Source organism: Calliphora vicina, chromosome 1, assembly GCF_958450345.1.
Source record: "Calliphora vicina chromosome 1, idCalVici1.1, whole genome shotgun sequence".
NCBI lineage: Eukaryota > Metazoa > Arthropoda > Insecta > Diptera > Calliphoridae > Calliphora > Calliphora vicina.
This window is the reverse complement of record NC_088780.1, coordinates 85,020,272-85,038,064: the sequence shown is the minus strand read 5'-3', so window position 1 is coordinate 85,038,064 and position 17,793 is coordinate 85,020,272. Positions and strand designations below refer to the sequence as shown.

At 29.0% G+C, this 17,793-nt stretch overlaps 1 protein-coding gene across 1 annotated transcript in view; it reads right to left on the bottom strand.

The window, feature by feature from the left end:
* Antp (Antennapedia) overlaps positions 1 to 17,793 on the bottom strand; it is a 252,502-nt gene that overhangs the window by 130,222 nt on the left and 104,487 nt on the right. The window lies entirely within an intron of this gene.

Here is a 17,793-nt window from a genome sequence, read left to right as displayed (position 1 = left end):
TCCTTTTTTTTATTTTCGATTTTTTCAATAACAAAACAATTTGAAACTGTGAAACAAAAATCCTTAAGTGCTCTAGTTTTAATTGCTTTTTGTAACCGTTGAATTGTGCTTCTTGGGAAATTTTGAATTTATTTAATTTTTGCGCAATTTTAGCAGAGGGATCAAGGTTAAAGTAATTAAAATTTGTTAGACATGTGTCTGAATTTTTGTATTTAAAATGTTAATTAGTATATGAAGGTTGCTATTATAATGTACTTTTGACTTGCCATATAAATAATATGGTCAGCATTTTTTTTTGTATATTCACAGATTTAAAAAAACTTGGCGAAAAATCCAGTCATTTTGGATTATATTGAAATTAGCGATGAAGTATTTTGATTTTTACTACTAAAATTGTAGTGCATGATATAAGTAACGATTTTCAATGATGATTTTATGAGGTTAAAAAAAATTTAGAAGTGTTTGCAAAGCATTATATTTTTATAACTGCTTTCAAAATACATATTAGGTCTGTTCATTTACTCTCCCAGTAAATACTTGCAACGAGAGTATAAAATCAAAATTTACAAAATTACTCTTTTAAAATCTCAATAATAGTAAAAAGTAAATGAACGCTTCTCCAGTAACAATTGTTTTATACACACAATTTTCTTATTTTATTCCCTTTAAAATGTATAAATACTCACATTTTCTTAAATTTTATTGCTAATTCTTTTTTTGACATTTTTTCACCACAAAAATAAAATTGTAAATAAATACACAAAAACACAAAACATTTGAAATATAAGCTGCTAACTATTACGAGTTCCAAATAGAACTAGTTTGCAACGAGAGAACACTCTCTAAAATTTATACGCTCTTGATTTTTTCTCTACTTTCAAGTTTTTTGAGTTAATGAACGCTTTTCCAGTAACAATTGTTACTAACTAGTAACAACTTTTAGTTATTGAACAGAACTATTGTAAAAAACATGCTTTTAAAGTATTTCCCCAACTGTCGAAATTTTTCAATTCTAAACTATTTTCAAAATTTTCTAATTTTATTTCAGAATATTCGAATTATATTTCAGAAATTTCCATTTGTATTTCAGAATTTTTAATTTATACTTAAAAAGTTACTAATTGTATTTCAGAATTTTCTATTTGTATTTCAGAAATTTCCATTGGTATTGCTATTAGAGTTCAAATTCAAATGGAAATTTCAGAAATTCAATTGAAATTTTCTGAAATACAATTAGAAACTTCTGAAATACAATTGCAAATGGTGAAGTTTTAGTTGTAGAAAACAAAAATACACTTCTTTTAAAAGTTTCTCAACTTTGGTTTCTGAAAAATTATCGCTTAAGAAGTACAAATTTAAGAAATTGGTTTAGTCGAATTAGCTGTTTTGTGTAGTCATCTGTATAGTTCCCAACAAAAACTTATTAATGACTTGCAGTTAATGAACAAACTTATTTTCAATGACTATTTCATAGCAACTGCATTACCTAGAATCAGTTTGGTAATGATTGACATATAATCTGTTATATACATACTTGCTTACGAAATTCAGAATTAATTCTTAACATAATTCATTAAAATTTTTATTGATTACATTTTTGTTAATTCAAATTCATTTAAAATATTTTTCTTCGTTCAATTATATAGTGTTTTTGGTTTTAATAGATTAGAAAAAATTAAGAATAATTTTTAAAGGCGATTTGTATAAGAGTAAAACTTATTTACGTCCCTATTTGTAAACGAATGTGGTAATGACTTATTAAACTCCATATTTGTAAGCGTTTGTGGTAGATACTTGCCTCCAGTTACTGCACCGTGTTAAAATATTTAGGTAAAATAACAAATAAGTATTGAAGAATAATTATATTCGGTTTTGACACATTACTTTTGAACGATATTTACTGGTAAAAGTTTATATTGGTTTTGTAATTTCAACAAAATTTATTTGTGACTCTCTCTCAAATATATCTGTGAACTTTTCACAAAACAACTTAAGTGGAATTTTCAAATTTTTCAGGAGAGCGCAAAAACTGTTGAAATTATCAATCAATATTTTATTATTTGTCCTTGAAGAACTTTATTATTTATCTAAAAGAATTATACAAAGGATAAATAATAAAATAATTATCGATAAATTCAACAGTTTTTTAGGTTGTTTTGTCAAAAACAAAACAAAAACAACTCCAAATAAGTTGATTTGTTTTTTTATGATATCTCAGAAACTAATATTCGTAAGAAGAAGCAGATTAGTGTAAACGGAGTGTTTTGAAAAGTTAGTTTTATTATAAAAAAACTAAGATATTTTCTTATCTCGACTTAAGATGTTTGGTCTAAACTCCACAGATATATATTCCGGAACCTTATAAATATCGGTGTTTGTGTTGTGTTAGGTTTTCCGAAAGCCCTTAATATATCAGATATAAGAAAAAGCAGCCTGTAAATTAAACACAAACTCAAAGAATGGTGTAAAAATACACAATTCTGTATAAATACTATCTTAATTTTTTCTATAGAAATAATCTTTCAAATCTATCAACAAATAACTAAGATACAAGTTTTTTAAACACTCGTTTTTTCCGATTCGAGTAAAAAAGATCGTGAAAATTTCATTTCAATTTTAACCTCTAAGAAATTACATAATTCTGAATACACAAAAATAAATACAAACTATTTCTTTGGAGTGGGCGTGGCATTAAATTTTAAAATTATTTTAAATATATCTTGTATATTAAGTTCAATACATAAACATTACATATATATCCACTGAACATTATATATATACATAGACATTATATATCCAGGTATTTTAAAATCATATTTATAGAAATATAACTTAACGTAGAGATTTGTATTGGCAATGGGCAAATTTCTGGAAATATATTTTTTATCCAGAATTTTTGAAAATATTTATAAATTTTTAGATTAACAGATGGTGTTTTCTGAATTTTACTTCTTTTAGATTTTGGTAGATAATTATAAAATTATTTAACCGTTTTAGCTTTATAATGAGTGGATGGAGATGATACCTAATCATGGTGTGCTGAACTATCAGTCTGAGGGTTGTGGGTTCGATTCCCGCCAAACACTATATGTTGTTTGCAGACAAGCCAAAAGGATTCACTGTTTGTGTTTGCTTAATAATATATATATAGATTATGCGTCGTTAACATGTACCTTATAACCCAGTTTCAGTAAATTTACCTGAAATTAGAAAAGAAAGAAAATAAATATTTTAATAAATTGTTTTCAATGTATGTAATACTCTAAAAATAATTTTATATATTAAATAATCTCATAGAAATATATGCGAGTATAATTTTAAGTTCATATTTCAAGCATTATTCTAGTTACAATTACCAGAGTAGATTCATTTTCAATTATTAGATACTTCCGACAACATCAAAAGTCTCTTGAGAATATTTTATAAAACAACCACAACAACAACAAAACAATATGACTGCATGTACTTAGTTATATAAAATAAGAAATCACAAAAAAGATACAAAAATAAATATAAATTCATGTATATTTATTTCTAAAAAGTTACAGAACAAAACTCATGTTTTGTATTACAGACAGTCATCCAAATAAGTATACGAATACAACATGAATGGAAATATACTACTTAGATGTTTAAATATGTATGTACTGTACATACATATGAATGTGAATTTGTATGTAAGTATGATTTAACAAGATCCAATTTCCTTTTTATAAACATTTTCTCCGATTTTCTAAACCAGCCAACAACATTCAAGTCATCTTGAGTCGCAATAATATCCTGTAACAACTGACAAACAAGAAATAATTTAATTTGGAAATTATGTAAAATGTTGTATGAGTATTACTAAGGAAAATTATTTAAATTTAAAACTAAAAATTTTGTGAATTCTTCTAAAAGGAAATATGATTATGTGACACTAGCTAGACATAATATTCCCAAGAAGAAAAAGAAAATTAAACATACAAAAAACTAACAATATGGAGGGTTCAACGGGCGGAGTCAATAAGTATTCAGCCGAATAGAGTCGACATATGAATAAATTTAAGGGTTGTTAGCAGGCAGTCAACTGATGAAACAACATTAATCATGTTGTTTGCAGATTTTTATGTTAAGATTAGAAATAGTAAAGAGTGTAAGACAATTTTATCAATTATTATGATTATAGAGTGATGATGATAATGACTTTGTTTAATAATGAAATTTATGAAAATGATTTATTATTCATGGCTACTTATGAACTTGTATCAAAACAATATAAAACCCAACAAAGCGTACTGACATTTTTAACCAGACTTAAAACAATTACATGACTCTAGGTGGATAAACTGCGCTTGCAAAAATGTTATTTTCAAGTTTTTTTTTGTTGAAGAAAAACTTCAAAAATAGCTCTAAGGATTTTATTAAGGATATACTTGAGAATATAAACCAAAGTTGGCTACCGATTTGAAACGTTTAAAGCTAAATGTAACGATAATTTAGATTACACTAACTTAAATTATTTATAAAATTAAACCAACCAAAAGAGAGGTACAGACAGGCACGAAAGCATATATTGGGTTAGTAAAATTTTATTAACCCCTTTTGACCCTCAAAAGTTCTTTTCCATTTAATAATACAGCAGGTACGCCTTTTACTATTATCCTACCAATATTACGGACTTGGTTATACTGGTAGGATATATAAATGGCAGTTATGTTCAACTCTACTACCAAAGGGTAGTAAATTCCTAAACTCAGTTTGTACATTTTGGCGACAATTATTTTTTATGGGCCCCCAAAGATTCTGAAAAGCAGTACGACCTCAAAAAAAGGTATCATCAGCTTTTGGCCAACAGCTAATTCAGACTTGGTGATACCGCTTAACTTTATATGGCAGTAATATAGCTAAGAGTCCGACAAATTTGTTCACAAGAGTAGTTCAGCTTTACCATAGCTACAACAATGCTAAACGTTGTTAGTGAAAAATTAATAGTCCATGGAAGTTTTTCTAAAAAAAGTGAAACAAAATTTTTCTCCAAATTTTTGTTCAATAAAAGAACATGAAAAAGCTATTATTTTGGCAAAACATGTTAACAAAATTAGTTTGTCGGAATCTTAGCTATATTACTGCCATATAAAGTTAAGCGGTATCTCCAAGTCTGAATTAGCTGTTGACCAAAAACTGATGACACCTTTTTTTAAGGAACACTGATTTTCAGAATCTTTGGGGGCCCATAAAAAAAATTGGTAACCAAAATGGACAAAATGAGTATAGTAGAGTCGAACCTATACGTCATGATCGTGCGCTTTTTGCACTGTGTTATCGATAATAGTTTGCGAGTAATAATAATTTAGTTCTGATCAAATTTACAAAAATCACATTTTTTTAAAAAAAGCTACAATCATGTGAGCCATAACTTAACAATATTATTATTACCGCAATCATATAAATAATTACAGTAACCATAATATTGTTCAAGAACTTGTAAAAATTTTGAAATGGTTACAGTAAAGATGTACAACTATATTTCTTCTTTGCGTGTAAGTCAGAATTACTGAAAAGTATGTAGTTATATAATGACTAGTATATTATCTGTTGTGTAAAGATGGGTTTCCGCATACACCGTAATCGGCGCCGATAACGAAAACTGAAACTGAAAAATGTTGGTGTTCGTCACCGTTTCGTTTCAGTTGGGTGCGTTGCGGCATAAAACAGAAACGAAATAATTTTTTTAAATATGGATGTCGCACATTAAATAGAATTTTGTTATTTTTGACAAAATCTATTATTTTTTCCTCTTCCAATATAGAAAATTTATTTTTTTTATTCATTTTGATTTTCTTTAAATTTTAAATAAAAATATAATTAAAATAATTTTGTTCCTACAGTACCGAAGAAAATCTACTTGAAGTTGTTTTCGTTCCGGCCCCGAATTACAGGTTTTTCGTTACTGATCGGTCCCAATTTTCGTTGCCGATTTCTGAAACGAACTTTTTTCGGTGCAAATGTATGGAATTTCGTTTTCGGTGCCGATTACGTTGTATGCGGAAACGTAGCTTAAGTAGTGAATTGCCAGAATTTAACATTTCAACTCATTACTTCTTAGTTTTTACTGGGGTGGTGTACAAAATTATAAAACAAGTCATTTTTGTTTGGAGGTAAAATTCAATAAAAAAAACTTTTTTGGAAAAACAAAACGAATTATAAAATTTCAGAACCGATTTAACTCAAATTTTTAATTAGAGAGGAGCTAATGTTTCTTGCAGAAATTAAATATTAAATACAAGATTCAATTAACAACTTTAAAAATATTGTAACAAGGGATTTTAGTATAATGAAATATATAACAACAAATATTTTTATATTTTAGCGTCCTAATGAATATGCCACACGTCTCTCTCACACTCAACAAACACTACCGCATACATATGTATGTAAATACATACATGGTGAAACAAGTCATAGATGTCAGTAAACTAAAAGAGACATGTTGCAGGAGTAGGAGTGCGTATCCTTTTGGGTATAATTAGTTAATTGACCCCCTTTACATGATGCATGCATATGAAAAACACTAAATACAAAAAGAGTGTTATATTTAGCAAAAACAGAAAAAAAGGAATTATATTATACGATTTTATGTAAATATCTTTCTTTGTTGAATACAAAATTGGAAAAAAGAACATTTAAGGTCATTTCTATAAAAGTAGATTTAAATATTTTTTTTTATTTTCTAACACAACTTAATTAAACAAGTTTCTATTGTTTCTGCTGTTAACTTTTGACAAGGGGTTTGTTTGTGTTTCTTTTTTTATATTTAAAAAACGTGTCCTTCAGTTTGCCTCAAATTAAAATCTCTAGAGATTTTTATTAAATTAAAAAAATTTAAATTTCTATAAGCAAATTAAATTTGTTCGCTCTCTCTCTCTCTTAGTTTTAAAACAAACAAAATATTAAAGGATTTCTATCCACCTGTTTTATACGTTTTTATTTTTTATTTTTTTCATATATTTTTTTTGGCTGTTGTCTTCAACTCTTAATAAATTTCTGCAATAAATACCGTTCTATTCACTCGCAATCATGTCTGGTTATATCTCTACTCCACAGTGTCTGGCGTAGAAAATGTGCTTAACGCAATGACTGGTTTGTTGTATGGAAAAAAAAACGTCTGAAAATCTGTATTCTTTCTTTCCTTGTGTTTTTTTGGTAATGAATTATTACTTTTCGATAAAAACAAACAAATAAAAAAAATCACACCAACAAAGTTTCATAGTGTGAATTTGTGATGGTTTCAACAATGTTTTTGTTTAATTTTTTCAAGCTTTTTAATATGTTTTTAAGGGAAATTTAATATTGGAAAGATTATTATAAAGCCAGAACCTATTGCAAGTCGACGGATTTAATTTATGCTTATATTTCCAAAAAGACATTAAAGTAAAAAGAAAAAGTAGAAAAATTGTTGAGCTATTAAAAATTGTCTCAATCATTATGGGCTCAGAAAAATGCAGAACAATTTTTTTTGAAATGTTGTAAAGCAAACTACCTTCCTAAGATTCGCTAAAGCTCTTAAATGAATGTTCATCTAAGGAAGATTACCAACTGCAACCAATAAAAGAAAATATTGTGGGCAAACTGCAAATGTTAATTCTAAAACTTTGACTCAACATAGAAAGATGTATAAGTTATTTTCCAATTCAATTTTTTTTTATTTGTTTGCTCAAATGTACAGTCAATGTCATTTACCGTAAATATGTAAATGAAAAATACATTTTTAAATTGCAAATTACAATAAAAACGAAATGCATTTATTCACATTTAACATTGAATTTTTATGACACACATGATCATCAATATTGTATGTGGCAAGTAACAGTGAAAAAAGAAATACTGAAAATAGTGCACAATGTGTTGCACGAATATGAAATGAATGTATTTATTAATTTGTGAACAATTGAAAATCGACATGTGACACGCGTTTTCGCTTTTTTATTTTGTATTTTTCTCTCATTCTGTTTGTTGCAAATTTATGCAATGCACAACGAATTGCAAAGACATACATTCAACATTTTTGCATTTCTATGCAACACACTACAAAAAAAATTCATACACATGCAGCTACAGAATAACAAAAAAAAAAACAAAATCCAGCATCCTTTTAACAATTGAAATCATAGAATCAGTTGGTGGATTGAATGGTAAAAAGGGGGTTTTTTCGCTATATAGAAACCGGCAAACAATCGTATATATAGAAAAGCATTTAAAATATTCAGATGTGAGTAAGTGCGTATGTGTGCATATTACATGAGACATGGTGACATCCTTTTTTGTCACAAACAATTTTGGAAAATTGAAAAAGAAAAGCAAAAACAACAAACAAACAGAACATGGTATAACAATGTGGTAAAACACAACAATACATACGCAGAGTGCAACAACAAAATTGCCACAATAATAACTGCAACCATCATACTAAGTAGTAAGCGTATGAGTAAATATACGAAAGGTTTCCTTTACACACACACATTGATTTTCTATAATTTATAGTGGCATGAGTCCCGAATCCTTAGTCCTGCTCCTTTAATGTATGTGTGACAAGCATTGTTGTCATTTAAGAGAATTGTCATCATCATAAACTGGTATTGCCATCATATGTAGAGCACAAACCTCGTCATCAGCATTAACCTCATCCTCATCATCGCCCTCATCGGCCGTCTCATGGCGTGTTCACATTAACGGATGTGTTTTTCAACATTTCACTACTTTTTTTCTGTTGTTGAATTTTTTGCTTTTTGCATGTTCCTGCGTTTTTTTTCACAATGTTGTACTTTATAGTTGATTACAGTTTTTTGTGTTTTTTTTTTTTAAATTTACAGTCATAAATCAATGTTCGATGTGTTTTTTTTGTATAAAGGACACGTGTACAAGGATACAGGACATTATGTTTTCGCCATGTTCTATATTATTATTCTTTTTTTTTTGCAAATGCATCAGTTTATAAAAAAAAGTGTCCATAGTAATATTGAAAGAACAACAACAGAAATATAAAAATGCTGTTAAAAAATGCAACCAACAGAATTGTGCAGTTATATCCGTTACAATTGTCAATATTTGAAAAAATAAAAACGAAATGACATTCAGGAAAAAACACAGGTTGACAATTATTACAACAACAAAAAAAAGAAGTAAAAAATTAAAATGGGGAATTCAATTCAGTTTGAGCTTTGGGTAAAGTTTGATTTCATTTAACTTAAAATCTGAAATTATAAAGAAATTTAGATTTCGACTTTATAAATAATCAAAATCAAAATCTTTAAAATATTAAAAAATCAAGGCTTGAATTACACTTGCATTCGACTTGAATTCCAGTAAAAATGCTAATTGGAAATGTATTCTAATCAAATCGAATCCGAGTCTTAAATATAAAGTTTACAATTTGTCATGGTACTCCTAGGTACCATCGGATCAGGGTGTATCGTGAAAATGTTGTGTAGCCACAACTTTAAAATTCCGTCACTAAGGTAGAATCATTCAATTGGCAACAAATTCGGTTGCTATCACGAATCTGTTTTTTCTGTGAAGAAGCCGAACTAATATTAAGAAAACAAAATAAAACATTTTACCCCTTCTCCAGTCGTTTTTAGCCATTGAAAACTTTTGTATATAGCCCTTTAAGTCAGCAAAATACCAAATTTTATATGGCTTCATTAGACAATACTGCTTCATTCCATCCTTTGAATAATATCATCGATACTTCTGCGGAAAGCTGACGTATTCCATGTTAAAGTTGCTGAATTTCGATCATACGCCAAATTTTAAAGAGGCGATCAGTGTTGTTCTTCGGATTCTTGGAGTTGTCGATTCCACAATATTTCATGAAATCTATTACGACTCATAGTTTCTCTGATAACCGCTCGTGCTCTAGTGAGCTTTCCAAAGTTTATGATTAAAAAATTAATGCCGATAAAAGCTTGAAACTCAGTTTTTTTTTAATACTAAATCATTGTGTTGGACTAGACTGGACCGTTTGAAAATTCCCTCTGGCAAGGAGAATTCGTGAAAACTTTCAAATTCCAACAAGATTATGTGAACGCTGTAATATCTAGACTTGGGTAGTTCATGAACGAATTTGAACTAAATGAACTAGTTCAAATCGTATGCTCACATAGTTCAGTATTAAACTTTGAACTAAAATGGTTCATATGTACGCTCTTAACTTAATGCGTGTTTTTGTTGTTTTTCCTGCTTCTTTTTATACGAATTCTGACATAATGCCTAAAAACTAAGGGTCATAATGCATAGAATCTCAGAATTATACGGCAACTGACAGCAAATTTAAAACCCAAGGAGCATTTTAGCTCTAGTATCATATCAGTTGTTTTAGTTCAGAACAGAGAGACAATTTTAATATATTATTTATAAGACATGTATCACTCGTTTCTTGTTTTTTTATAAATAGGTAGTTCAAAAGTCAAAAAGAGCGATTGAACTAGAAGAGCTACCTAGTTCATTTTTAAACTATGAACTAAAATGAGCGGTCATTAAAATGAACTATTAAGCACAAGTCTAGTAATATTTCATATTCCCCAGGATTGGTCCTTCTGACAAGAAGAATTCGGGAATAATTTTCTCATGGTTTCTCAGCTTCCATTGGTAATTAGTCTCATGATTTTTATTTCTCACGGGATCATTTGTATGCTGTAATACATTATATTCCCCAGAATATTTGCACAAAACATTTTCATCCAACTGTTTTTGCTAAAATTTGTGTGTTCTCAATTCAATTCTGGAATTTACAAAATTGTAGCGTATCAAGACGTTTCATACAGATTCCTGTAATAACGCTATCAATTGCAAATACCGATAATCAACTATAATATCACATATAAACAAACACTCACTGCTCTACTCAAGATCATATGAGGAGCCGCAGAACAAAAGGTACTTTTTCGAATTTTTTTACAAATTGATTTTTTGGTATTTTTATAATATTTGGTTTGAAATATTCTAGAAAAAATCAATTTCCCAAAATTTTCAAAAAAGTACCTTTTATTCTGACATTTTTCATGTTTTTGTAATAGAGCTTGCAAAATTCGTTTTATATCTACAAAATTTTAAATAAAGTAATTGTTGGCATTTTATTTATGTATTTATTTGTTAAACAATAATTTTGTTTATCTTTAATCTTTGATTGATTGGAGGTTGTTATTGCTGCTTTGTCTAAACTTTGTCTATTATATTTTGATGAGTTCATTAAATGAAATGGAAGTTCATCTTTAGCAAATATTTGCTAAATAAATCTTCTTCGAAGAAACTTCATTATGAACTTTGCACTTTTTATACAATATTTTTTTTTCTTCTTGTATTTTCTTTGCAACATTTATTTTATTTTATTTACTCCAACTGCAATTGTTCGTTCGTTTGCTACGTTTTCATTTTAAACTCCTTTAATGGCAACAGCTGCATTTAACATCTTCATTACCAATATTGTTTTTTCTTACAAGCTTTGGAAAAAAAGGCATTTTTTGTTTTCTATATTTTCATGTAAAATGGTTATTTTTTGTCTTGAACTTTTTTATCTTTGGTCTAACCTTTTTGCGTTTTTATGAAAATTGTATGGTTGCTGTTTGAATATTTGCAGAAAATATGACGTTTGATACATCTTTATAATAAATGGCAGTTTAGAATGTGAATAAATAACTTTATTTATAAATTTGTTATTGTGAAATAGTCAAAGCATATTGGATTAATCAAATTATAAAGATGTTTCCATGTGGCAGTTATCTATATAATATAGCAGTGGCGGTTGAAAAAATAATTAAACTGTTCGTAAACTGGAAAATTAAAAAGAATTTTGTATATATACAAATTTGAAGTAAGTGTGAAGATTGAAATTGTAAATTATTGAAAATATTTGTATTGATCTCTTGTTATTTTGCTCTTTAAGCATTAAACGTATATGTACAAAATCAATCAAATAGAAAAAAAATATGATTTGGTCCCTAATTATATTTAAGTTACGCCACTGCAAGAAGTTACTAAATTGTTTTCACTTTTTCTTTTGGTTTTGTCTAATTTTAAGTGGTTCTAACAACTAAATAATGATCGTGTATATTTACATGATTAAGAATAACATTTCCGTAAGGAACACAAGATACAAAAACAGAACGAAAAAAGGCAAAAGGATGCAAACTCTATTTCATAGACTTGAAGTTTCCACTAGATGTATGCAAACATTTTGCAATTGAAAAACCTAATATTGTTGCTATTGCTGTGGAGAACATCACCACAAACCGCAAACAAAACTAAAACTAAAGTAAATCGTTACTTTAACCGACGAACCGATGAAGAAGAAAAATGAACAAAAAGAAACGTGATTGCAACCAAAAGTTCTTCTAAAGGTTACACCTAAATGCAGCATTAAAACAAAACAAGTAAATGTGCTAAAAAAAGACTGAGACGAATTTAAAAGAACCCTGCATAGGTATTTTTTCGGACCTTCACACCAATTGAGTGAACTGAATTTTAATTTCACCCTAAGTATTAATACTTGTTAAGTTAAAATTGTGCTCTTTTTCTTTAAGGCACTATATAGGGCTTTTTTCGGAAAATAGGACAACTTTTTTTTCCATAAAAGCTCTTTAAATGTTTATTTTTACTAAAAGTTAATATCCGTAGCTTATGGGACATTTCTCTGAAGTTTCATCAAAATCTTCTAATAAACACAATATATTCCGTTACCTTTTTATGAAAAATCCCAAACCCAAATCAACAATTTTACCTTTAACACCGATGGCGACAAGGTTAGAGTTAACCGATTTCAGTAAAGCATTATCGTAGTTAGACAAAAATTCATATTGTTGCGCCCAGAAAAGTCATTTTGCATTGCCGGCCTTCGTCCGTGCGCAAAGGTATTCTTCTCTGGGGTGTATCTAAAACTGGCTTCGCTCAATTGCGCATTCTTGGCGAAGCCGGTTTTTGATACACCCCAGAGGAGAAAACATTTGCGCCCAGCCAAAGACCGGGTCTTGATTCGAAAATCGAGATCATATGAGAAGCCGCAGAACAAAAGGTATTTTTTGGAAAATTTAAAAATTTTGGGAAATTGATTATTTCTAGAATATTTCAACCCAAATATTATAAAAATACCAAAAAATCATATTGTAAAAAAAATCGAAAAAGTACCTTTTGTTCTGCGGCTCCTCATATATCTTGAGTAGAGCAGTGAGTGTTTGTTTATATGTGATATTATAGTTGATTATTGGTATTTGCAATTTATAGCGTTATTACAGGAATCTGTATGAAACGTCTTGATACGCTACAATTTTGTAAATTCCAGAATTGAATTGAGAACACACAAATTTTAGCAGAAACAGTTGGATGAAAATGTTTTGTGCAAATATTCTGGGGAATATAATGTATTACAGCATACAAATGATCCAGTGAGAAATAAAAATCATGAGACTAATTACCAATGGAAGCTGAGAAACCATGAGAAAATTATTCCCGAATTCTTCTTGTCAGAAGGACCAATCCTGTGGAATATGAAATATTACTATACTTGTGCTTAATAGTTCATTTTAATGACCGCTCATTTAAGTTCATAGTTTAAAAATGAACTAGGTAGCTCTTCTAGTTAAATCGCTCTTTTTTGACTTTTGAACTACCTATTTATAAAAGAACAAGAAACGAGTGATACATGTCTTATAATAAAATATTAAAAATGTCTCTCTGTTCTGAACTAAAACAACAGATATGATAATAGAGCTAAAATGCTCCTTGGGTTTTAAATTTGCTGTCAGTTGCCGTATAATTCTGAGATTATATCCATTATGACCCATGGTAGGCGTTCATATTGTTCAGGTTACGATGATTTTCGTCAAACAACGTCAACAATGTGAACAAAAGAGCGTAAAAATACACACATTTCATTCAGTTGCTTGATGTTGTTGTAGATATTTTATTTCGTACCCAAAAAAGCACACAAATTAAATGCCTCTTTTTGCCTACCAATGATTATGACCCTTAGTTTTTATCCATTATGTCGAATTCGTATAAAAAGTAGCAGGAAAACAACAAAAACACGCATTAAGTTAAGAGCGTACATATGAACCATTTTAGTTCAAAGTTCAATACTGAACTATGTGAGCATACGATTTGAACTAGTTCATTTAGTTCAAATTCGTTCATGAACCACCCAAGTCTAGATATTACAGCGTTCAAATAATCTTGTTGGAATTTGAAATCACAATAGAAGTTGAGAGAATATGAAACAAGTTTTCACGAATTCTCCTTGCCAGAGGGAATTTTCAAACAGTCCAGTTCAACACAATGATTTAGTAAATTTTTTCATGGGATATCATAAACTTCGGAAAGCTTACTAGAGCACTAGCGGTTATCAGAGAAACTATGAGTTGTAATAGATTTGATGAAATATTGTGGAATCGACAACACCAAGAATCCGATGAACAATAAAGGTCGCATCTTCAAAATTCGGTTTTTTTTCATTTTGGTTCCTTTTGTTGGGGATTTATTTCATTTAAAACTTTTGGGTTTTAATTCATAATGAATTAAGTCCCCAATTTTTGGGGTTTTAATTCATTTGTTCGTAGCGCCTTCATATGTAAGTACATTCAGAATAGTGGTACATAGTTGATACATAACCCAAAACCTACCTAAACTATCGATTTTATTACTAAAGTGTTAAAAGATATAATAAACTTATTTTATATGAACTTTACTTAGTTCAGTTTAAGCTTGTAGTTATAGTTAGAAAGGGGAGTAGAGAAACAAGTACGAGTAGTTAAAAGATTGTTAAAGTAAACTAAAAGCGACCTTAACCAACTTGTGGATTAAGTTGTGAATCGTGATTTGGCGGCCAAGTGTTGCCTTTGGGCCAAATATATAACAACAACAACAAAAATAACTAAAAAAAAATAAAAACATCATAAAAAAAATAAAGTGAAGGTGGAGTATAGAGGGATTTTTGTTTTAAAACAGAATCGGCCACTCAAGTAACACGCATCTTCCTCTAGTAGTTGTGCTACAGCTACAGCTGGCTTAACTCGCCTTCATACAAAAAAAAGAGTTTCCATGGAAAGCAGGTTAATGTTTAATTTCTGTGGTTAAACTCACTGTAGGTGTATGGATTGTATGAACCAAAGAACGAACGAACGAGTACATCCAACAGCAACTACTAAAATGTTGCTATAATGTTGTACATTCATACATACGTTATGGTATTGCTGCTGCTCTGTTGTTGTTGTTTTGTTAGTGTCTTGAAGATTTGAATGGTGTGATGGTGATACTTAACCGATGATTATAATGTTTGTAAATTTTATTTCACCTTGTGGGCAATTTGTACAATATGAACTAAACAGTGCAGCAAAAACACAAAAATGTAAAAAAACGAAACCAGAAGATGTTAAAGATGATGATGAGAAATACCCAGCTTAGTTTTAAACAACTTAAATGAAACATGTTGGCGGAGTGTGGAAGTTAATCATTTGCTAAACTTTTTAAATAAAATTGTTAAAGGAGAGTATAAAATCTGTAGACTAAATGAAAAATTGAAAAAAAAAAATAAAATTCCAACAACACATCTGTTGTCGGTGGTTTATAGTGTATTTTTTGCTGTGGTCTATTAGTTGCAGGCACTCGAGCACACTTTGCTTATAGTTAAGCAATTCATTATTGCTGCAAATTGATTTTTATCAAAGTTTAATCGATTGTTTTGCCACAAAAAATATCACACATACAGGACCATACATCATATGAGTATGGGAACATGTGTAAGTATTGTCAGAGTTGTTAAAGTATTCAGTTGTGTGATAGCATTTTATAATTGTAGATTTATAAACAAAAAAATTGGATATTTTTACATAAAAAAATGATTTTTTTCTTCAATATGTTATTATAACTCCAAAACTACTGAGCCGATTGAAACGCAATATATATGTAAAAATGTGTACATAGCATGGGGAAAATGTTTCAACATTCAATCAATCGAAAGAAGAACATTAACTTCTGAATTTTATGTATATCAAACAAAAAAGTAAAATTTTATAAAAATGAGCGAATTCACTTAATTGTGAATAAATTCGAAAAAAAATCAATCGATATTTATCTTCGATATCTAATTTTGTTCCTATAATACGCGGCTTTACGACAAAGTAATAAACTTAAACAAGTTCTGCCGTTTTCGATTTTTCATGAGTTTTTTAAAACACAAAAATTTGCTATTTTCACGTAAAAAATATATTTTGTGCCTCAATTTGTTATAATAACTCCGAAACTACTGAGCCGATTAAAACGCATCATATGAACAGATTAAAGGTTATGTATATTTGAACTTTCCTAAGTATACTTCAATAATATCGGACTAAACTATTATGTGTTATCATAAAATATGTGGAGAAACATCTAAAAAAATTCACAATTTAAAAAAAAATCTATCCATTGAATTTTTATTATTTTACCAAATTTGTACTTAGGTAACCATGCTGCATCAAATCTATATAGTGGTTAGTGAAGCCATTTTTTTTTTCTGTTGACCTGTGTTATATAGAAAGTTTGTCAATATTAAGGAACCATTTCCTTAGTTAGTGAAGCCATTTTTTTTTCTGTTGACCTGTGTTATATAGAAAGTTTGTCAATATTAAGGAACCATTTCCTTTAGTGCTCTGTGAAAACTTATGAACGTGCTTAAAGGGGCTGATCATTTACTATGTGCTCATCTACCTTTTGCTGCAGACTAACAGGATCCTCAATCAAGCAAATCAGTAAACGAAAGCGGGAATAGATCAGAAATAAAAACAAAAATATAAATAAATCAAGAAAAACTGCATTTAAACGATTCACAACAGATTTGTTGGATGATGAGTTTAAACAAGTGTGAGTGTGTACAAGTACTCGTATCTATGAATTGGCCAGATGGATTAAGAAAATTATTTATGTTAGTTCACACGTTGTTTTACACATAATTTATTATAGGTACGTAAAGTAAAATACCCGAACTAGTAGATGACTGCGGTGTTGCAAGCATATAGGCTAGTACGTTGTCTATTCTCCTTTTGTGTTCATACATACAAATATCTTGTATTTGTAACAATTTTCCTCCTCATCATATGATTATGACAAGGCTACAGTAGGCTCTAGTAAAACGCGTCAAAAAATAATTTATTTAATGTGAAATATCTGTTGAAAATATCTGCGAAACCACCTGTTGTCCTACTGTTTTACAATATTTAAAACTTGTTCATCGAGCGCTTTCTGTTTCATACTTCTAGTTACATTTTAATGACCTTGGGGCTTGTTTTCATTTGTCGTGTATTTATTATTATTTAGTTTTTTTTTCTTTATTTTCAGTTCCCATTTTGTATCTAAAAGTTTATTTGTGTGTCTCTTAAACACCTCTTTATTTTGTGTTAAAAATGCTTTTCTCTTCATACTTGTTTCTTCGTCTTACAAAATGACCATTTTGTGCATGATTTTGTAATTTTTCAAATCATTAGTATTTGAAATTTATGGCATCACGCTGTTGCCACTGCTGCTAATATGGTTTGGTTGCCAATGATTTGCTTGGCTTTTGCAGCTCAATTATGTTTGTAAATTCCATGTAATATTGCTAAAATATTACATTAAATGATGTTATAGTTTGTCTTTACTTCTTTATTTTTTATTTTTTTGCAAGAAATATCTGATTTTTTTTGTCTGTTTATTTCATTGTTTAAGGGGATTTTGAGGTAAAATTTATTAAGGTTGGTACATGTTTGTTGGCTAATAAGATGTTATAATTAGAGTTGAACAATTTATTAG